Here is a 24,392-nt window from a genome sequence, read left to right as displayed (position 1 = left end):
ACCAATGAGTATAAATATGGAGGAGATAAAGAGGAATATCAAAGGAGGGAAAGTAATGAATGTTCAAAGACTGAAAACAACAAAGGAGGGAGTGAAAAAGGAAAGTGAATCTGTATTGATTGAATTTGAAGAAGAAAGAGTGCCAAGGAAGGTGTTCCTGGGTTTCATGAGTTACCCAGTAAGGGTGTATGTGCCAAAGCCACTGAGGTGCTATAATTGTCAAAGGTTTGGACACGTGGCTAAAAACTGTAAAAGGCAGAGGAGATGTGCTAGATGTGGGGGTGATCATGAATATGGAAAGTGCGGAACAGGACTTCAACCAAAATGCTGCAATTGTGGAGGAGCTCATAATGTTGCATATAGTGGGTGTGCGGTTGTGAAACGGGAGACTAAAATTCAAGAAATAAGAGTGAAAAGAAAGATCACTTATGCAGAAGCTGTAAGAATGTCAAGAGAACAGAATAATGTTCCTAATGAACAGGGAGCAATAGGGATACGAGAGATGCAACAAAGAACAAATGACAGGATTTATGTAGACAAAAAGGCTCTAGTAACATTCATTGCAGGAGTGATTAATAGTACTGCTGAGGTAAAGTCAAAAAGTGACAAAATTCAGCTGGTGGTAAAAGCAGCAGTAAACCATTTAGGGTTAGTAGGACTGACATGGGAGGAAGTGAGGGAGAACCTCAGTAATCAGTCAAGCCAGGAAGTGTCATGTGTTGGTTAATACTAATTATGGTGATTCTTTTACAATGGAATGCAAGGAGCTTACTGGCCAATAGCCAGGAATTCAAGCACTTTATTAAAGAAATGGTTGTAAAACCGGATGTAGTGTGTATTCAGGAAACTTGGTTGAAACCAACTTTAGACTTTGTGGTATATGGGTATGTAATAATAAGGAAAGATAGAAATCTAGGGGGAGGAGGGGGTTGTGCTATGTTAATCAAGCAGGGTATACCATATAGGGTACTGGAAAAAGGAGATGATCAGGAATACATAGTGGTGGAAGTGTGGGAGAGAGGGGAGGGAGTGGTTATAATTAACAACTACAATCCATGTAAAAGGTTGGATTTGGACAGCCTATTAAAGATACAAGGACAAAACAGACATAAAGTAGTGTGGTGTGCAGATTTCAATGCTCATAGCACAATATGGGGGGATCAGATTACAGATCCAAATGGAAAGGTAATTGAAGATTTGATGGAAGAAAGGGATTTGGTGTGTATGAATGATGGTAGCGGCACAAGGATAGATATAACAACAGGAACTGAGTCAGTGTTAGATATTACGTTAGTGTCTAATACCTTGGCTGGCATTAGTAACTGGGGAGTTTGGACCGCTTCAACAGTAGGCAGTGATCACTACCCAGTTTTGTGTTCAGTGGGTGAAAGAGTTGAAGTAAGACCAGGTGGTGGAACCCCAAAGTGGGTGTTTGAAAAAGCTGATTGGGGTAAGTTCCAGAAGTTGAGTGAAGAAGGGTTGACAAAGATTGATATTTCTGGAAATGTAGATGAATTAAACAGTCAGGTGACTTCAGCAATTATCATGGCAGCAGAAGGATCTATACCTAGGAGTAAAAATAGGATGAATAGAAAACTGGTACCATGGTGGACAGAGGAATGTTGTCAGGCTGTAAAAAAACAGAAATAGAGCATTCAGGCTAGTTAAAAGAACCCATAATATGCAGCATTTGGTTCAATATAAGAAAGCACAGGCAGTGGTGAGGAGAACTATACGTCAAGCTAAAAGGGCAAGTTGGAGGAGTTTTTGTGACAAGATAGGAAGAACAACACCTGTGGGAGAGATATGGGGAATGATTAAGAAGATGGGAGGAGATAGAAGGGAATAGGAATATCGAGTAATGATATCTGAGGAGAAAACTGCAGTCTCCAGTAGGGATAAGGCTGAGGTCATGGCCAAGTCATTTGTACTGATACACAGTTCAGAAAATTTGTCTGAAGAAGGGAAAGAATAATGAGCCAACACCCAGATGTGTTAAGCAGGAGGGAAGGAATAGGTGATATAATTGATGATCCATTTACATTAGCAGAAATGGTGAGAGCAATAAAGAGATCGAGACCAACCTCCCCAGGGAAAGATCTGATATGCTCTGTGATGCTAAAAAATCTAGGAGAAGGAGCGCTCTTGAAGTTGCTGCATTTTTATAACAGTGTGGGAGGAGGGAAGATTACCAAGTGCATGGAAAGAAGCAGTAGTAATTCCAATAAGGAAGCCTGGCAAGGATCTGTCAAAACCCACTAGCTACAGACCAATTGCATTAACATCAAGTATATGTAAGATAATGGAAAGGATGATAACAGAAAGGTTATCATATGAGCTTGAGAAAAGGGGAATGCTAGCAAGTTATCAGAGTGGTTTTAGAAAGGGAAGGAATTCCATGGACTCAGTGATTATGTTAGAGACTGAAATAAGGAAGGCCCAGGCAAATAGAGAGTCAGTAGTGGCAGTGTTCTTTGACATTTTGAAAAAGCCTATGATATGATGTGGAAGGAAGGATTATTAATTAGACTGCACAAGATGGGGGTTGGTGGGAGAGTTTTTAATTGGATTAAAGATTTTTTTGTTTGGTAGAAAAATTCAAGTTCGGATTGGATCAGAATTATCAAAACAGTACATAGTGGAAAATGGCACACCTCAAGGTAGTGTGATTAGCCCATTACTTTTCATGATTATGATCAATGATGTCTTCACAAAGGTACCAGTGGATATAGGTAGGTCACTGTTTGCGGATGATGGGGCCTTGTGGAAAAGAGGCAGGAACATGGACCATATAATTAGGAAACTACAAGAAGCAATTGGTGGAGTGGGGTTATGATTGGGGATGTAGATTTTCAGTAGACAAAACTCAAACTGTGTTTTTTTACCAGGAAAAGGGTTGAAGTAGGGAAGAAGTTAAGGATGTATGGGGTTGAATTAGAAAGGGTTGCATCATTTAAATTTCTGGGAGTTATATTTGATTCACGATTAACATGGGCAGACCATATCAGGAAAGTTGAGGAGAAATGTAAAAAAGTAATAAATGTGATGAGATGTTTGACTGGTAGGGAATGGGGAGCAAGTTGTTCAGCTTTGAAGAGAATGTATGTGGCTTTAGTAAGATCTGTATTGGATTATGGAAATATAGTATGTGGATCAGCAGCTAGGTCTCTTATAAGGAAACTGGATGTGATTCAGGCTCAGGCCTTGAGAGTGTGCAGTGGGGCTTTTAAAACGTCACCAGTGTCAGCCCTACAGGTAGAAATGAGAATAATGCCTTTGGAACTAAGAAGGATGCAACTGATGGCAAACTACTGGGCTAACTTGCAGGGGCACAATGATTCTCACCCTACTAAAGGAGTGTTGCAGGAGTGCTGGGAAAATGGGAGGTTTCAGAGGGATACCTTTAGTCGGGTAGGGAATGATATCGTGAAAGAATGTGGAGTATTTGATCTGAGGATAAGTCCTTCAGTAGTTTATCCGGTTGTAGCTCCATGGAAGCTTGTATGGCCTGACATAGACTGGCATTTGTTAGAGGTAAAAAGGAAAGAAAGATGTAAAACAGATTTGGTAAATGCAGTTAACTGTCATGTGATGGGAAAGTATAGTGATTATACTCAGATTTATACGGATGGTGCGAAGGAACCTGCAACAGGAGTGACAGGGTTTGGGGTGGTCATACCAGCAAAAGAAATTGGAATCAGCAGAAGAACATCTAATAAGTTAGGAGTGTTTACAGTGGAGATGCTGGCGGTGTTGGTTGCATTGCAATGGGTGCAGAAAGCCAGACAAGTCAAAGCATTAATATGTTCGGATTCATCCTCTGTTCTAGCAAGTTTAAAGTCTTTTCACACAAACAGTTGGCAAGATGTACTTTATGAAGTCCTTCAGTTAGTTACAAGGATTGCAAATCAGGGAGGTCAGGTAAAATTTCTATGGGTTCCAGCACATGTAGGGGTGAAGGGGAATGAGAGGGTGGATGAGTTGGCAAAGAGGGCGTTAAAGAAAGAAAATGTGGAAATGCACATTAGTATCAGTAAAGCAGAGGTTAAGTGTGTAATCTGGGGGAAAAAGTCAACCGAATGTGGCAAGAAAGATGGGATAGGGAGGGGAAAGGGAGGCATTTATATCAAATACAAAAGAGTGTTGCAGTTACTAGGCTAGGTAATGGAAACAGAAGAGAGGAAATTGTGTAGACTAGGTTAAGGCTGGGGCATTGTGCATTAAACAAAACATTGAAAATGATAGGAAAACACCAGACAGGATTGTGTGAGGAATGTCAGGAAGAGGAGTCAGTAGAACATGTGGTTCTGAGTTGCAGGAAGTATGGGATACAGAGAGATGATGAAAAATAAATTAAGGGAGTTGGGGATGCAGGAATTCACATTAAAAGGGTTGCTGGGCATGGGTGAGAGAGCACAAGTCTGGGTATTTTTAGCATTTTTAAGGGGTACAGGGGTTTTTTATAGAATATGACGAATAAACAGGAATAGGATACTAGGATGGTCGTGTGTGGAATGTATGTCTAGTGCACATTCTGGAGCAGAGGGTGGTGGTAATGCACCATTAAGCTGGATGCCAACTGCCGTAAAACAAGATACAGACAGAAGTGGGAAATCAGGAGCACAGAGGGCATAAGATGGATCTTGGCAGGTAAGGTTGAGGAAAATTGCAAGATGTTCTATAGCTGTACAAAGTGTAAAAGGTTTCCATGGAGAAAGTAGGTCCCTTAGGGCACCTACATCCTGAGATGCAGAAAGCTTGAGACAGTTACAAGCAGCACAGTAGTGTAGCTTTTAGTGCAATAGTATTACAAAGCAAATGCTTTGGGTTCAATACTGCTATCCATAAGGAGTTTGCCTGTTCACTCTGTGGGTTTTCTTCAGATGCTCTAGTTTCCTACCACATTCTGTAGGCATATGGATTAGTGAGTTAATTAGTCATGGGTGGAATTTTTAATGAATACTACTTCCCAGTGCCTACTGAGGAGAAAATCATGGTTATTTGAGAGATAAAGGAAACACAAGTTTTGCAGGATATTTTCCAGCCTTCCAGCACATTAAGGTGAATAAACTGCCACAGCCTGACAGAGAGCATCTTTGGACTTTGTGGGAGACCAGAGAATAAATTGCGGAGGTCCTTGCAGAGATATTGTTCTTGCTTCATCAGTACCCAATAGTGAAGTTCCTGAAGTTTGGAAGGTTGCCAACACTGTTGCTTAAGGGTAGCAAGGACAAGACTAAGTAACTATAAGCCAGTCAGCCTGACATCAGTAACAAAATTCCGAGTTGCTGGAGGGACCAGGATTTACCAGAATTTGGATACACAAAGCCTGATTAGGTGGAGTCAACATAGCATTGTGCTTGTTTCAGAGCCTTTTGAAAGGTAAGCAAAAATGTAAATGAGGGTAGGGCAATGGAAGCTGTCCATTGGAATTTGGCAAGGTCTTTGAAAAGACCCCACATGATAAGCTGGGTTAGAAGGTTAGTCCCATAGAATTCAGGAAATGCTAGTTAGATAGATTCACAATTGGCCTAGAATTGGAGGGTGTGGTTGAAATTGGTTTCTATGAATGGTGACTGGTGACAAATGGTGTGCTGCAGGAGTCAGTTTTGAGACCCTTGTTCATTATTTGTACAAATGATTTGGATGTGAATGCAGAAGGCTTGGTCAGTAAGCTTGTGGATGACATGAAATTGGATGTTGTTGATGGTGAAGGCTATTGGCGATTACAAGGGAATTGTGATCAGTTATGGAAGTGTGCCAAAGGAGTGGCAAATGAATTTCAGTAAAGATGTGAGGTTATCCATTTTGGAAAGATGGTGAGGTTACACTTGGAGTACCGTGTTTAGAATTGGTCACCCTGTTATAGGAACAATGTGGTTAACTTAGAAAGACTGCAAGGAAGACTTAGAGTATGTTGCTGGGATCAGGTGTAGGGACAAGTTGTCCAGGCTGGGTCTTATTCCTTGGAGAATGAGGGTTAACCTTGTAGTGTTTAAAATTCTGACAGGCATATTTTAAGTTAGAGATACAGCATGGTAACAGTCCCTCCCAGCCTAACAAGCCTGGACCCACACCACCCAATGTGACCAATTAACCTAACCCTTACTTTTGGAATGATCACCCAGAGGACACCCACATGGTCACGGGGAGAGTGTATAATCCCTAAAGACTGGCAGAATTGAACCCAGGCCGCTAGCGCTGTAATTGCATTGTGCCAGCTGCTGTGCTACCTTAGTGGATAGTGACAATCTTTTCCCCAGGGTAGGGGAGTCCAAAACTAGGAGACATACAGTAGGTTTAGGGTGAGAGTGGAAAGGGGACCTGAGGGGTAACTTTTTCCATGCATGAGCAAGAACTACCAAAATGAATGGTCAAGGTGCAATGGAAAAGGGGGGGGGGGGAATAGGGCAATCAAAAATCAGCAAGTGAAACATTTGCAATTGGTTTAAAATCAAGAGGTGAACTAGGGTAAAACAAGGACTCCAGTTGGACAGATAGGCCATGAAGCAGCAAAAGCTTTGTTGTGGGTTTGAATGAGTATTTCCGCACCTCAAGCACACGAGACGTACAATGAAAGGCACTTCCTCAGCTATCAACTCCGTCAGGTTCTGTGCCCTGGGAAACCCAAATATCAACTCAAGTGTAATTAAGCCTCCCAATGTACAGCTGATTTGACTACACTAGTGACTGCCCCATTTAAATACTAATTTACACAGCAAATTGAGGATGTGCTTCATGATTTTAATCAGAGACCAATTATCAAGATCCAAGTGAATATACATAGTTAATATTTATATGAACCTGCTGCATGTTGTTTACTGCCACTTTAAATAGTTTCTTTCTAAAATGTATAATTGTAACCAAAAGAGACAAATGTTAGTTTTTGTTCAGAACTGTTTGCAACTCTTTAAAAATTCTCTAAACTTCAAATCTAGGCAAGCATAGACTAGGGCCCTGGGTATTTACTTTCCCAGAACAACATTCTGTAGTTTTTTTTTCCAATCTGATTATTTCATGCACAGATTGCTAGTGGAATGGGTTGGGTTGTAATTCAGGTACCTGTTCAAAGTTGTGGGGAAAAAATGAACAATTAACAGATACAAAATTTAAAAATGCACAAGCATTTGTAGAGCATAATGTAGCCCATTAACTGAGAAATTTAACTACTATGAACAGTGAATAGTCCTTAAATACCAGGAAATTTAAGTTGTTTTAGATGAAACAGAAGCTACATTAAGATTCATTAAATTGGTCTTCTGCCACTCTGCAAACAAGACATCGACTAAAAATAACTGACAATAAAAAAGCACTACCTCAGTATTAAGTGCTTAGCAAGGGTTAACATGTGAAAAAAGTGAATTAAATAAGGCAGAAAGGAGCCTGACTGCAGTGACTATTTAAAGCCCTTAGAGTGTCCTTAGCAGTACTTCAACAAATTACTAAAGGAATGTGATATAGCAGAGATTCAGCTCCTTAGGCTTGCTCAATAATATTGAAGTAATTGTATACTCTGTGCACGTTTGGTGATGCTCGAATAAAAAGCTAGAGGCCTGCCCTTGTCCTCTTTGCTACCCTGCGAGTTTATGTTGTGACAGGTTTATTTGAGTGGGACTATGATGCATGCACCAGCAGCTCCACTGACAAGAGTTTAAAGTCTGTTTTACCAGTACACTGGCAACACAGAGAAAAGCCCTCAAGAGGCTAGGATTTGAGTGTTTGACCTCAGCTGGAGCTGCATGAAGCTTTATGCTGTACTAACCATTGCTGGGTAGATGGTTTGCTACTGTTGACAGGTAGAAGGGGCAATAAAAAGGATGCAATTTAGTCTGTGCATTATGGTATATGTAATCCACAATTAAACCTACACATCAAATACATCAGCATTCCCTCAGCTGAATATTAAGATAATATTTTTACATTTATTGGATCTAATTAAAAAGCAATCTCAAATATTAGTATTACATTAGCTTTGATGTGCTGTAACATAATTTAATGTAATTGAAAATGAAACTATTTATTTCATTACAGCAAATGTTGTAATTAGTTATTTAATAATGTACATGAACAAGTTGAAAAGTATTCAAAGCTAAGGCAACATAATTTCATTTTCAGACAGTCAGAGGAAAAAGAACATAACAACATAAGTACATAAATAGGAGCAGAAGTCGGCTATCTGGCCCATTAAGCCTGCTCCACCATTCAATAAGATCATGGCTGATCTGGCCATGGACTCATCTCCACCTACCTGCCTTTGTCCTCATAACCCCTAATTCCCCTACTATGCAAAAATCTATCCAAGCTTGTCTTAAATATGTTTACTGAGGTAGCCTCCACTGCTTCATTGGGCAGAGAATTCCACAAATTCACCTCTCTGGGGAAAAGCAGTTCCTCATCTCCAACCTAAATCTGTTCCCCTGAATCTTGAGGCTATGTTCCCTAGTTCTAGTCTCACTTACCAGTGGAAACAACTTTCCTGCCTCTATCTTACCTATCCCTTTCATAACTTTATGTTTCTATAAGATCTTTTTTCTGAATTCCAGTGAGTACGGTCCCATGCGACTCAATCTCTCCTCATAGTCTAATCCCCTCATCTCTGGAATCAACCTGCTGAACCTCCTCTGCATTGCCTCCAAATCCAGAATATCCTTCCTCAACTAAAGAGACCAGAACTGCTGCAGTACTTCAGTTGTGGCTTTACCACTATCCTGTGCAGTTGCAGAACAGCAAAAGTAGTCAATTTTAATAGGAATCCTGCATTGTGAATACTTCACAGTAATCATCTGAGGCACAGCATTGGAGTCATGGTAAAGATCAAATTATAAATACTCAACTGATTTTTGATGAAAAAAAATTAACTGCTTTAAGAGCAGAACTCAAGCTTCTTGTTCCATCACAACTTATGCCCAAGTGCCACGTGCAAATTTTTCAAACAAATCAAAATATATGAATATGCAGGCATTTCAGATTGTTGATATGGCCATCCCAAGATATATTGGTTGAGGTTTTCCCAACAGTCAGGAACAGCAAACCAAAATCAAAAATTATATGAAGTCTCTTGTTCTTTACATGCTACAGGTCTACAATGAGTTTCTGCATCATGTGGGCCCCAGATGTATTTTACACATGTGATGGAAATTTATCTCAGGTTGGCAGTATTAAATCACTATATTACTGCAACAAAGATGACTCTGAAATCCAATTCAATTGACTACAAAATAAAATGATATTTCATAAGAATAATATGAAAATAAGCTCGGCATTTTTATAGTGTGCCAAGGGTAAAAAGCAGTGGGTGATGCTGCAACAAATTTAGTTTCAGGCTTCTGGCTTCTTATAGAAGGGAAGCTGCAAGCTTTAAGTTGGTATCCCAACACAGCTGACTGGATCCTTTGACAGTGAGGGGAAAAAAAGTAGCTTCACTGAAAAGATGCATGAGAAAGAGGAATTGGAATTTAGTTACCAACAGAGCTAACATTGATTTGGAAATGTGCTTTGTCATCTCTTTGCATTACAAAATAAAACTTCCAAATATTTTGAGCTTTTTGAAATTACAAACCTTCTGCAGCTTTAATTTTCACATCAAAGGACCTGGTCTAATTAGCAGGTCTGCTGCAATACAATCTGCTATTTGTAACTGAGGCTGTCTATAAGAAGGGTCAGAGCCATCTCTATTTCCCGAGGAGACTGAGGTCCTTTAACATCTGCCGGACGATGCTGAGGATGTCCTATGAGTCTGTGGTGGCTAGTGCTATCATGCTTGCTGTTCTGTGCTAGGGCAGCAGGCTGAGGGTAGCAGACACCAACAGAATCAACAAACTCATTGGTAAGGCCAGTGATGTTGTGGGGATGGAACTGGACTCTTGGACAGTGGTGTCTGAAAAGAGGATGCTGTCTAAGTTGCATGCCATCTTGGACAATGTCTCCCATCCACTACATAATGTACTGGTTGGGTATAGGAGTACATTCAGCCAGAGACTCATTCCTCTGAGATGCAGCACAGAATGTCATAGGAAGTAGTTCCTGCCGATGGCCATCAAACTTTACAACTCCTCCCTTGGAGGGTCAGACACCCTGAGCCAATAGGCTGGTCCTGGACTTATTTTCATCAGGCATAATTTACATATTTAATTATTTATGGTTTTATATTGCTATATTTATACTCTATTCTTGGTTGGTGTAACTGTAACAAAACCCAATTTCCCCCTGGGATCAATAAAGCATATCTACCTATCTAATGGAACTACGTTTCTAAGTCCTGTACTCAGCATGAACTGGGTTAAAGTGTTGCCTTACTGTATATGACAACTCAGCACCCCATTCCCCCACCCTAACCATTTTTAGAAATTTTGCTGCATGGTTGAAACAAATCAAATAGCCATGAGCTGAATTTATTCCAGTTATTTTATTTTCCTAAAGACATTTTAATAAGTGCAACAGAAATAATGGCCAAGAGACAATTTAAAATTTGACCAGAGAATAAACAGACAAAAATGCCGATGACTGATTCACATCAAACACTACAAACAAATTTTCCATTGACCTGAGGTTATTATAAGGTAGTCTCATATGCAGTTTTTTGCCAATATATAATGTGACCCTGCCTAATTACAGTAGATGATAACTAAATGAACCTCACTGGTTGTCAACAAAAATCTAATAATGTCATAAACATTCAAAATCACCAAGGGGCTCAACTAATGAAAACAAAGAGGCAGAGAGTGGACAGCCAGTGCCTTTTTCCCATCGTAGCACTGACTTGTACCAGAGATCAGCTTTTAAGGTGAGCGGAGGAGCATTTAGGGCAGTGGTCCCCAACCACCGGGCCACAAGGAAATGATATGATTTGGTGATATGAGTCAGCTGCACTTTTCCTCATTCCCTGTCACACCCACTGTTGGCACTTGAACGCACATGAGGTCATTACCCACGCATCATCCATGTCAGCAGGAAGATGATCAATTGCTCGAGCTTGCAAATGATGGGGGGCTGAAAAGTATGTTTGATATAACATCTGCCGGCATTCTGGATCAAAGTCAGGGCTGAATATCCTGAGATAGCCACGAAACCACTGAAAACGTTGTTTCCATTTCCAACATCGTACCTCTGTGAAGCAGGCTTTTCTGCAATTAATGCAATGAAAACTAAATTGCGGAATAGACTGGACATAAGGAACCCCCTTCCAGTATCGCTGTCTCTCATCGCCCCTTGATGGGACTGTCTTTTTGCAGGAAAACAAGCCCAGGCTCCCACTGATTCAGCGATATTGGTGTGTTGCAATGATTTTACGTGTTCATACAGGGAAAATATGCGCTGTGTGTTTAATATTAAATTTGTTAGATAAACCCTTTTAGAAACAAAATTGAGTGTATTAGCCACTTACAAGTGACTTAGTTGACTTATCACCTATATTCCGGTTGTGATTAACACCACCTCCCTCTCCCCCCCCCCCCCCACTGGTCGGCCGGTCCGCAAGAGTATCGTTAATATTAAACCAGTCCGCGGTGCAAAAAAGGTTGGGGACCCCTGATTTAGGGAATATGTTAGAAGGTTTTTTTAAATGGAGTGGTAGGTGCTTGTAACACACTGCTGGGGTCATGGTAGAGGCTGATCCATTCAAGAGACCATATAGGTGAAAAAAACAACGGTGGTAGTACGTTTAAAAAGTCCACACATCATGGGCTGGAGGGCCTGTAGTCTGGGTCAGCTGTAACATCCCATTTATGCTTATAGGTGTATCACTCTACTTAATAAATAGCCCACTGTCAGAAGTTACATTTATTGTTTGAGTACACAAGACTGCTTCTAGAACAGTAAAAAAATGCTTTATCTGCTGTGATACTAAATTTCTATTGACATGCATTGGGTAATTTTATTAGAGAATAATTTACAGAAGTAGTTGTTCTGGCAAATATTTAAATATCTGGCACCCAGATGCACCCTAAGTATTATTGCAAATGTATACACACACACACACACACACACAAGAATAAAACAAGGCTGTTTTAAAATTTATTACATGATTCTTTGGCCTCATCCCTAAAATAGCTAAAGGAGTACAGTAAATCTTCACAAATCTACTACCTTACTATTCAAAAGCCTAGTGGCTCAGTATTTGGCTCACCAAATGATATTTGCGTGCTCCCATTAAATTCTTTGGAGACCTCATTCTCACGATCCTTTCAAACTGATCAGGAGCTGGTTTTTTATGCTCCCTTTGTGTTTACTGAGTTCTGGAAAATATATAATCTCATATACTATTTTTAAAAGATAATTTAAAGTGCATCAAAGTATTAGTCCAGGAAATTTGCCAGTCTGGCACTGCCAAAGTACTGAGTGTGTATTACAAAGTTTTACTGTACTCAGCAATCTTCATAAGTACAGTATATTATGAGCCATATAATATATACATAAAGATACATAATAGCCAGAGAATTAAATCAAGAACTTATGCATAGCATAATCATAAAATATGGCTTAAATTTGTAAATCTCTTTGATGCTATGCAATTTGTCTGGTAGTCTATGTTTACATATTTATATTTCAGCAAATAGGATTTGCTACCAATTATTTAACCCACCCCAAAAAAAAGCACCTTTGTATGACATTTTCTAATAAGCTAGCATTGCGTAAACAGATTTCCTTTTAAGAGCCTGAGAAAGTGAATTAGTTCTCCCAGCTACATAAATATAACCGGAGTATTTTGGATTTCAGGGATATTTTTTAAAAAGTGTCATTGGGATAAAGCAGTTCCATGTAAAAGGATCTTGATTTTCTCGGATATTGAAGATAAAATATCAAGCAATCTGGGAGCATATGAAGATGCCAAGGATATTCCCAGGGGAGAGAATTATAGCTGAGAGAAGAAACTGGCTGGGCTGGAATCGCTTTGCAACGGAGGAGACAGGGGGGAGATTTAATTAAGATGTATAAAATTATGAGAGAATTGTGCTGAGTAAAAAGGAAAGATCTATTTTTCAGAAAAAAGGAATAAATATAACTGATAAGATGAATTAGAGGAGAGTACAGAATTTCCCTCACTCTAAACCCCCACTCCCATACTCATTTTGTAGTGAGAGTCTGAAAACACAGCTTGAAAGGGCTGTGGAGGCAGAAAACGTTTCCAGATTTAAGTAGTACCTTCTTGAGCTCATAACAAGCAAGACAAATAACCCATTTTGTCAGCATATCCCTTCCACCTGCACTGCAAATTTCTATGATTAATTTCATTATTATTCAAATTTAATGCTAACTTAGAGATCTGTTAATTGCTTATATTTACACCGTCCTGAGGAATCTTTACCCTCAAAGTTCGCGTAGCGAGTAAAATTAAATTAAATTCCGACGGAATCACCAGAAGCTTGCAGCATGATGGATCATTATTTGGGTCATTAAGTCCATGCCAGTTCAATGCAAGAGCATTCTAGCTAGTCATCTCACCCACCCCAACAAGCTCTGCAAGACCTTTACCCACCTTTCAAGCATTTATCTATTCCTTTTTGAATTCAATCCTTGACGATTTCTATCAATACCTATAAATAACTTCAAACACTTATCACATCAATAAATTCTTTGTCACATCATTTATAGTTCTTTTGCCAACTACCTTCTCCCTGTGCCGTTTGATTCTTGAACCTTCCACAAGCAGTGGCTGCCCCTAACAAACTTTTTTTAAAAATATACCCTTATGAAATACTTTCTCAACCTCCATTCCAAGGAGAAATCCAGCTTCTCCAATCTATTCAGGTCAGTATCTAATGTGCACTTTATAATTCGTATATACAAGCAGGAAAAGGCTAGGCCAACCACAGTGGAAAGCAGCCATGGAGTGATCAGCAGTTTGGCATTCTAGAAGCACAAAGGCACTCAGAAATTCATGGCCTGGAATAGAGAATAATTTCTTCTGCTTTCTGGGTTTTGAGCTGACTAAATAGGCCAATACGGAAAGCGTAGACTCTTTCACAGATGAGGCTAGAACTGGCAGATGGGGCTGGCAGGTGGTTATTTTATGGTGATCAGTTCCTTTTATTGCTTATGCTGGGTCTCTATACAGTGCCAGTGTTGACCACAATTTTCGCAACACCACTCCAAATCCTCCTTTTCCATTTTGAGCCAATCATGGCGCAGAGGATCTCAAACATCCAAAGAGATATTACACTTCAAGGAAGAACTTAAACTCCTCCTTGACTCTTTTCTTTGAGTTGCCCGGTATCTTCTCGCCATCGGTTTCAGGAGTTTGGCATCAGGTTAAGAAAATGACGTGGCCTGCCAAACGTGGCTGATCAAGTGTAGACTGGGCCCCAATTGTAGTGATGCCAGCCTGAGGGAGGATGTAAATATGGGCTTAGCGATCCTTCCACAGAACTTGGAGGATTTGACGTTAGAATATTGGTGTTATTTTTTTTCTAGTGTAGGTAGATCAGGTTTCAGAAACAGTTAAGAGGCCTGGGGTCATTGCTGCTAGGTTTGGGGTCTTGATCCATGATCCATGATCCATGAGGACGGGTTGCACTTGAATCCTAGGGGGACCAATATCCTGGCAGGGAGATTAGCGGGGGCTACTGAGGTGACTTTAAACTAGAATGGTTGGGGGGTGGGAATCAAATTAAAGAGGCTAGGCGTGAGGAGGTTAGTTCACTACAGGGGGATGGGAACCAGTGCAGAGAGACAGAGGGGTGTAAAGTGAGGGTAGAAACAAAAAGTACTATGGAGAAAAGTAAAAGTGGCAGGCCGACAAATCCAGGGCAAGCATTAAAAAGGGCCACTTTTCAGCATAATTGTAAAAGGGCTAAGAGAGTTGTAAAAGAGCGCCTAAAGGCTTTGTGTGTCAATGCAAGGAGCATTCGTAATAAGGTGGATGAATTGAAAGTACAGATTGTTATTAATGATTATGATATAGTTGGGATCACAGAGACATGGCTCCAGGGTGACCAGGGATGGGAGCTCAACGTTCAGGGATATTCAATATTCAGGAGGGATAGACATGAAGGAAGGGGAGGTGGGGTGGTGTTGCTGGTTAAAGAAGAGATTAACGCAATAGAAAGGAAGGACATAAGCCGGGAAGATGTGGAATCGATATGGGTAGAGCTGCGTAACACTAAGGGGCAGAAGACGCTGGTGGGAGTTGTGTACAGGCCACCTAACAGTAGTAGTGAGGTCGGAGATGGTATTAAACAGGAAATTAGAAATGTGTGCAATAAAGGAACAGCAGTTATAATGGGTGACTTCAATCTACATGTAGATTGGGTGAACCAAATTGGTAAAGGTGCTGAGGAAGAGGATCTCTTGGAATGTATGCGGGATGGTTTTTTGAACCAACGTGTCGAGGAACCAACTAGAGAGCAGGCTATTCTGGACTGGGTTTTGAGCAATGAGGAAGGGTTAATTAGCAATCTTGTCGTGAGAGGCCCCTTGGGTAAGAGTGACCATAATATGGTGGAATTCTTCATTAAGATGGAGAGTGACATAGTTAATTCAGAAACAAAGGTTCTGAACTTAAAGAGGGGTAACTTTGAAGGTATGAGACGTGAATTAGCTAAGATAGACTGGCAAATGACACTTAAAGGATTGACGGTGGATATGCAATGGCAAGCATTTAAAGGTTGCATGGATGAACTACAACAATTGTTCATCCCAGTTTGGCAAAAGAATAAATCAAGAAAGGTAGTGCACCCGTGGCTGACAAGAGAAATTAGGGATAGTATCAATTCCAAAGAAGAAGCATACAAATTAGCCAGAGAAAGTGGCTCACCTGAGGACTGGGAGAAATTCAGAGTTCAGCAGAGGAGGACAAAGGGCTTAATTAGGAAGGGGAAAAAAGATTATGAGAGAAAACTGGCAGGAAACATAAAAACAGACTGTAAAAGCTTTTATAGATATGTAAAAAGGAAAAGACTGGTAAAGACAAATGTAGGTCTCCTGCAGACAGAAACAGGTGAATTGATTATGGGGAGCAAGGACATGGCAGACCAATTGAATAATTACTTTGGTTCTGTCTTCACTAAGGAGGACATAAATAATCTTCCAGAAATAGTAGGGGACAGAGGGTCCAGTGAGATGGAGGAACTGAGTGAAATACATGTTAGTAGGGAAGTGGTGTTAGGTAAATTGAAGGGATTGAAGGCAGATAAATCCCCAGGGCCAGATGGTCTGCATCCCAGGGTGCTTAAGGAAGTAGCCCAAGAAATAGTGGATGCATTAGTGATAATTTTTCAAAACTCGTTAGATTCTGGACTAGTTCCTGAGGATTGGAGGGTTTTCTAATGTAACTCCACTTTTTAAAAAAGGAGGGAGAGAGAAACCGGGGAATTATAGACCGGTTAGCCTAACGTCGGTGGTGGAGAAACTGCTGGAGTCAGTTATCAAGGATGTGATAACAGCACATTTGGAAAGCGGTGGAATGATCGGACAAAGTCAGCATGGATTTGTGAAAGGAAAATCATGTCTGACGAATCTCATAGAATTTTTTGAGGATGTAACTAGTAGAGTGGATAGGGGAGAACCAGTGGATGTGGTATATTTGGATTTTCAGAAGGCTTTTGACAAGGTCCCACACAGGAGATTAGTGTGCAAACTTAAAGCACACGGTATTGCGGGTAAGGTATTGGTGTGGGTGGAGAGTTGGTTAGCACACAGGAAGCAAAGAGTGGGAATAAACGGGACCTTTTCAGAATGGCAGGCGGTGACTAGTGGGGTACCGCAAGGCTCAGTGCTGGGACCCCAGTTGTTTACAATATATATTAATGACTTGGATGAGGGAATTAAATGCAGCATCTCCAAGTTTGCAGATGACACGAAGCTGGGTGGCAGTGTTAGCTGTGAGGAGGATGCTAAGAGGATGCAGGGCGACTTGGATAGGTTGGGTGAGTGGGCAAATTTATGGCAGATGCAATTTAATGTGGATAAATGTGAAGTTATCCACTTTGGTGGCAAAAATAGGAAAACAGATTATTATCTGAATGGTGGCCGATTAGGAAAAGGGGAGGTGCAACGAGACCTGGGTGTCATTATACACCAGTCATTGAAAGTGGGCATGCAGGTACAGCAGGCGGTGAAAAAGGCGAATGGTATGCTGGCATTTATAGCGAGCGGATTCGAGTACAGGAGCAGGGAGGTACTACTGCAGTTGTACAAGGCCCTGGTGAGACCACACCTGGAGTATTGTGTGCAGTTTTGGTCCCCTAATCTGAGGAAAGACATCCTTGCCATAGAGGGAGTACAAAGAAGGTTCACCAGATTGATTCCTGGGATGGCAGGACTTTCATATGAAGAAAGACCGGATGAACTGGGCTTGTACTCGTTGGAATTTAGAAGATTGAGGGGGGATCTGATTGAAACATATAAGATCCTAAAGGGATTGGACAGGCTAGATGCAGGAAGATTGTTCCCGATGTTGGGGAAGTCCAGAACGAGGGGCCACAGTTTGAGGATAGAGGGGAAGCCTTTTAGGACAGAGATTAGAAAAAACTTCTTCACACAGAGAGTGGTGAATCTGTGGAATTCTCTGCCACAGGAAACAGTTGAGGCCAGTTCATTGGCTATATTTAAGAGGAAGTTAGATATGGCCCTTGTGGCTACGGGGGTCAGGGGGTGTGGGGGGAAGGCTGGGGCGGTGTTCTGAGTTGGATGATCAGCCATGATCATAATAAATGGCGGTGCAGGCTCGAAGGGCCGAATGGCCCACTCCTGCACCTATTTTCTATGTTTCTATGTTTCTATTACTCATTTCCCCAAATGAAGGCAGTAGTGAATTTCTTCATGTCTGCTTCTGCTAAGAGTTGGTTTCTGAGTCATGGAAAGTGACTCATATTTAACAGGGTCTCCCCCAGAACCTTCATTGGCAGTAGACAGTGGTGAAGGGTTTTGTGGATATTGAGTGTGAAGCCAATCATCTCTTATGCTCTAGTGAATGAGTTGGCAATGTCTTACAGCCCAGCCTCTAAGCCTGATCAAATGCAAGCATTATCTGTATCCTGTCGCTTGCTAAGGGTGCAGCAATAGATGCAGCTCTGCAGTGTGGCAGACTGGATGAGCTGAATATCTTCTGGCAGTGATTACAATATCACCTTTAAATTAAGTGGTGAGATGGATGCAGATTGCTCACTGGGGTGCATGGCAACAGTTAATTTCCCCAAGCAGTAAAGCTGATCAACACCTCCACCCACTTACCCACCCACCTACCCACCCACCACTTTATCATTTCCTGTTAGAGTCACCCTACTCAGGAGCAGACACTTCTGTTCCTAGTGTCACTTTACTGTATGTACATGCAGTCAATGTATATAAGCTATCCCAGGTATTTATATTTATTGTACTTTTTATTATGTTCTTTAACTTATTGTGTGCTTTTTTTAGCGGCATTAGATCCGGAGTAACAATTATTTAATTCTCTATTACACTTGTATACAGGAAATGACATTAAACAATCTTGAACAATTGTTTAGAGATACTACAGGGAGGTTTTGTACCAGATGGTACAAGAACACAGCAAGGAAAGAATGAGTGACTGGAGCAAATTAGAGAAAATAGCCAATATTGCTGAGGAACTGACCAACTTGAGGCATTTAATATCATTTGGGATGGAGGTCTGTAGTCCTTGTAAGATACCACTAGGTCTACAGAAGTTTTTGACACCATATGGGTACCCTTTCTTTCACTCAATGCAGTTGGCGTTTTTGAGTGCGAGGCCTACATTTGCATTAATCCAGAACCTACACCCATTTACTTTTGGCTCAGGCCACCATGCAGGTTTTCCCAACTTTTTTATGCCATGGTCCCCTACTCTTAATCAAGGGGCCGTGAACCCCAGGTTTGGAACCCCTGTACTGGACAGACCAAACAATCAAGAAAAGAATGGACTGCTGGAAGCAATCCAACAAGGCAATTGGACAACTCCATCAGTGATGGCACCGAAAGCAGAGAAGACAATACACTTCCTCTATCTGTGCTAAACATTCCCTAATTCAATTTAAAGTTGTTCATAGAGCACATATGTCCAAAGATAAATTAGCTCGCTTTTATTCTCATATTAATCCTTTTTGTGATAGATGTCCGGGGCAGATAGCCTCTTTAACTCATATGTTTTGGTCTTGTCCTACTCTGGAAACTTTTTGGAGAGACATTTTTAATATTATCTCCAAGGTATTGAATATAGATATCTCTCCTCACCCTATTACTGCTATCTTTGGACTACCTAAAATTTCCAGTAATCTTTCTCCTTCAGCCCGTAGAATGATTGCATTTCTTACTTTAATGGCGAAAAGATGTATCTTACAACATTGGAAAGAGCTTACTGCTCCAACTATTTTTTTTGGTTTTCTCAAGACGATATTATGCTTGAATTTGGAGAAAATTAGAAGCAATCTTTATGACTCCTCATTTAAATTTGAACAGACCTGGAGATCTTTTATTCAATATTTTCATTTAATGTAATATATACCCTTCTTGTTTTTTTACTGTTTTTAATGGAGGTCGGGATTGAGGACGTGATTTTAAGTTTTTTAACTCTGTTTGGTTTCAAGTTAGCCCATTGCTTTGCTTTGCTTTTAGTTAGTTGCACGGTGGGTTTTTTTTGGGGTTTTTTTTTCCCTTTTCTCTATTGATATATATATATAAAAATTAGTATATAAAAATTAGTATACTATTATGTTACCTTGGTACGTTATGTTTAAATTACATTGTATCTTTTTTGTATTAATATCTCCTGTAATTTTATTATATTCTAACAGTGTATTAGTGCCTATATGGCTTACCTTTTTGTATACTTATTCAATAAAAAGATTTAAAAAGAAAGAAAGACAATACAAGTACAGACGATTTACAAGATCACTCAGAACAGGATTATTGGTACATTCATTGCCCACTTTGCAAGATTTGCATACAGAGCTGGAAAATTCGCAAATATGTCGGTAGGCTGGACTAGCTGCACAACTAAATGTTGAACTGGAGGGTCGGATCTAGCCAGTAAAATGCCATGAGCTTGTATCAAGTTGTCAAGTGGGATCACAGATTTCAATTCATAATGGGTAATCTACTCCAAGGAATCGAAGATGTCCATGCAACCAAGATGATATCCTTGATAAACACAAGGGATTCTGCAGATGCTGGAAATCAAGAGAAACACACATAAAATGCTGGAGGAACTCAGCAGGCCAGGAAGTATCTTTGGAGAAGAATAAACAGTCAATGTTTAGGGCCAGAATCCTTCAGCAGGATTGGAAAGTGGGGGGTGGGGAGAGAAGTGGGAATATGTAGGTGGATGAAGAGAAAGGAATACAAGCTGGCAGATAATAGGCGAAACCAAGTGAGTGGGGGAGGTGCATGGGTGGGGGAGGAGTATGGTAAGAATCTGGGAGGTGATAGGTGGAAGAGGTAAAGGCCTGAAGAAGGTGGATTCTGATAGGAGAAGACAGTGGAACATGGGAGAAAGGGAAAGAGGAAGGGGATCAGCAGGAGGTGATGTGCAGGAGAGGAGAAGGGGTAAGAGGGGAGCTGTAATGGAAAAAGAAAGAAGGGAAAGTGGGGAGAAATTACCAGAAATAAGAAATCGATTTTCACGCCATTGCATGGGCAGCTACATGGACAGAATATGTGGTGTTGCTCCTCTAACCTGACACAGGTCTCTTCATGGCAATAGAAGAGGCCACAGGCTGATATGTCAGAAGGGAATGGGGAGCAAAATTAAGATAGTGGCCACTGGGAAAACCCACTTTTTGTGGCAGTTGGAGCAAAGGTGCTCACCGAAGCGGCCCCTAATCTACGTTGGGTCTCACCAAGATAGAAGGCCATATCGGGCACATTGGATACAGTAGACAACCCCCGTTTGCCGTTGGAAGAAATATCATTTGGCCTTTCTTTCGAATGCGGTCCCTAATTCATGCCTAACCTCTGGGCTACAATGACCAAGAACCTTGGCCTTAAATTGCATCACACCACGGCCTATCACCCGCAGTCTAATGGCCTGTACAAGCAGTTTCACCGCTCCTTAAAGGCTGCTCTGTGGGTCTCCCTGACGGATGAGAGTTGACACAATCATCTCCCTTGGGTCTTGCCAGGGCTCAAAACAGCTCCAAAACAGGACCTGCAGTCCCCTGCAGCTGAGTTAGTGTACAGGCAGCCACTACAGGTGTTGGGTGACCTTATTCCTGACACCATGACTGCCTGGTCGGTGTCTCAGCGGCATTCTGCCCTCCTCAATAAAATCAATTTGTTTACACCTCCCATCGTGGTGTACAGCACTCTGGGGTTTCTGTTGACCTAGGTTCTACCTCGTTCACTTTTGTCTGCCTTGATGCACATCAACACCCCCTTAAGCTCCTTTAAAATGGCCTGTTCTGCATTTTGGAATGGGGTGAAACGACTTTTATTGTAGATAGGAAGGTTAAACCTGAATTTTTTTTGTAGATCGCCTTAAACTGCCCCAGCAAGACCTGGATGGTTCCACTACCGTATTCCCTGCATCACGATATGACCACGTGCTTATCAGCACGCCCCCTGATGAGCCAGAGGCACCTGCTGTTACTCCAACCAAGGCACATAGCACCCAAGCCAGGCGGTTCGTATGAGCTTCAAGGAATTCTGTGGGGGGACGGGTGGGGGTGGCTCTACAGGTTAATGCAATGGGTGGAAAATGCCACATATTGTTCATAATAGAAACTGCTCTACACAATTCACAAACATCGTCATTAAGTTGTTATGTTCACTTTAAGAGATAGTATCTGATGCAATGCCATCAGCGTAAGATGACTGCATTTGGTTTGTTCATAATGGAAGTACAGCTGCGGCTTTTATGAAGCACATAAAATGACTCTTGCATGTTTTATTCAGAAAACGCTACATCAGTGTACAAGACAACAACAGCACCCCATTGTCAGATCTCCTTGAGGTCAGAGACTAAGCAAGAGCACTAGAAGACGAGAGGATTCTGCTTGTTGGGTCAATTGTGACAACCACACTGTATGGTTAAAATTGCAGCCAGGTCAATTATTATGCTTTTAAAATTGATCAGTATAGGAAGAGACCCGTCAAGCAGAAAGCTGTGGTAGTTAGGATGATGGCGAGCTAACTAATGCTATTCAGTGTCACTATTTCCAGGGAAAGCCTCAAGCGTGTTGTTTTTTACAAGACCTTATGCAAAGGGGGCCTCTGGCTCTAGGGCAAGGGGTAATGATGGACTTGAGTCATGCAATGCAAAGCTTAGCAGTTAATCTTTCTTGGCTCATTACAACTTACCATGTTAATGGCAATGCGTGATGCTTCTAGCTATGGGGAAAGTTGGTTATCATCTATGTTACCAAAGTGGGACATGTAGTGCTAATTGCATATACTCCTCTCAGCGAGAAAAGAGAGAAAAAAAAACACAAACTGAAAAAGAAACTCTAGCTATCACTTTGATTTCAAAAGTTTATAGCTGACAGGCTTTGTACTCTGGTAAGGACCATAAACTGCTGATGGCGATGTTTCAGCCAAATTGGATGCAAGGCAACAGCTAATTTGAAGTGGAATATGTTCATCTGCAAGCCACGTGAGATGATTTTCCATCCTCAGCCTACGTGAATGCCAGACCACTTGTGGCAGCTGTTGCCCTGAGACAGGAGTGGAATCTCCCTGAGCAGCGCCGTCATTCCTACATGCTTCAAGGCCGCCACCATCATCCCCGTGCCGAAGAAGTCTTCGGTGTCCTGCCTCAACAACTACCACTCAACAGACAGCACCATTGCCATCACCCTCCACCTGGCCCTAACCCACCTGGATAAAAAAAGACACGTACGTTCGAATGCTGTTCATAGACTTCAGTTCAGCATTCAACACAATCATTCCTCAAAAACTGATTGGAAAGCTGAGCCTACTGGGCCTGAACACCTCCCTCTGCGACTGGATCCTAGACTTCCTGACTGGGAGACCTCAGTCAGTCCGGATTGGAAGCAGCATCTCCAACACCATCACATTGATCACAGGGATCCCCAGGGCTGTGTGCTCAGTCCACTGCTGCTCACTCTACTGACCCACGATTGTGCTGTAACACACAGCTCGAACCACATCATCAAGTTCACCGATGACACGACTATAGTGGGTCTCATCAGTAAGAACGATGAGTCAGCATACAGAGAGGAGGTGCAGCGGCTAACAGACTGGTGCAGAGCCAACAACCTGTCTCTGAACGTGAACAGAAATGGTTGTTGACTTCAGGAGGCACGGAACAACCACTCTCCACTGAACATCAACGACTCCTCCGTAGAGATCGTTAAGAGCACCAAATTTCTTGGTGTTCTCCTGGTGGAGAATCTCACCTGGTCCCTCAACACCAGCTCCATAGCAAAGAAAGCTCAGCAGCGTCTCTACTTTCTGCGAAGGCTGAGAAAAGTCTATCTCCCACCCACCATGCTCACTACATTCTACAGAGGTCGTATTGAGAGCATCCTGAGCAGCTGCATCACTGCCTGGTTCGGAAATTGCACCACCTCGGATCGCAAGACCCTGCCGCGGATAGTGAGGTCAGCTGAGAAGATCATCGGGGTCTCTCTTCCCGCTATTACACATTTACAGCACGCGCTGCATCCGTAAAGCAAACAGCATTATGAAGGTCCCCACGCACCCCTCATACAAACTCTTCTCCCTCCTGCCATCTGGAAAAAGGCACCGAAGCATTCAGGCTCTCACGACCAGACTATGTAACAGTTTCTTCCCCTAAGCCATCAGACTCCTCAATACCCAGAGCCTGGACTGACACCAACCTACTGCCCTCTACTGTGCCTATTGTCTTGTTTATTATTTATTGTAATGCCTGCACTGTTCTGTGCACTTTATGCAGTCCTGGGTAGGTCTGTAGTCTAATGTAGGTTTGTGTTGTTTTACGTAGTTCAGTGTAGTTTTTTTGTATTGTTCATGTCGCACCATGGTCTTGAAAAACATCTTGTTTTTACTGTGAACTCTGTACCAGCAGTTATGGTCGAAATGACAATAAAAAGTGACTTGACTTGAATGCAGCAGACAGGGATATTGAAACTTTCATATGTTCTAGAAAAGATATCATGAGCTGATGTTTGGGGTTGGGTGCTTGAAATGGGGGTCATAAAGTGACGAATTCTAAAGTATCCCGCATGTGCATACACAAGGATGCCCATGCGGAATTCTTCACACCATGGCTGTAGTTACTGGCATTGACTTGCTTGACTTGGGAATTGACTAAGGTACTAAGGAGCTCATGAAGTCCTGCTCAGTGCATGAGGACTGCTGTTCACAGATGCTTACAGCTCTGGTCCAAATGTGCAGTTACTCCGTTTCAAAGTTCAAGATTCAGACTTATTTATCACATGTACATGGAAACATCTAATGAAATACATTGCTTCAACTAACACACTCAAGGATGTGCTGGGGCGGTTCACAGTTTGTCC

At 41.6% G+C, this 24,392-nt stretch overlaps 1 protein-coding gene across 8 annotated transcripts in view; it reads right to left on the bottom strand.

Annotated features, from left to right (window-relative positions):
• Positions 1-24,392, bottom strand: part of LOC140211627 (transducin-like enhancer protein 4) — a 156,702-nt gene that overhangs the window by 52,550 nt on the left and 79,760 nt on the right. The gene's annotated exons all lie outside the window — the stretch shown is intronic.

Source organism: Mobula birostris, chromosome 17 (assembly GCF_030028105.1).
Source record: "Mobula birostris isolate sMobBir1 chromosome 17, sMobBir1.hap1, whole genome shotgun sequence".
Taxonomy (NCBI): Eukaryota; Metazoa; Chordata; class Chondrichthyes; order Myliobatiformes; family Myliobatidae; genus Mobula; species Mobula birostris.
Note: the sequence above shows the minus strand (reverse complement) of the source record. Positions and strands in the feature narration are given on the sequence as shown.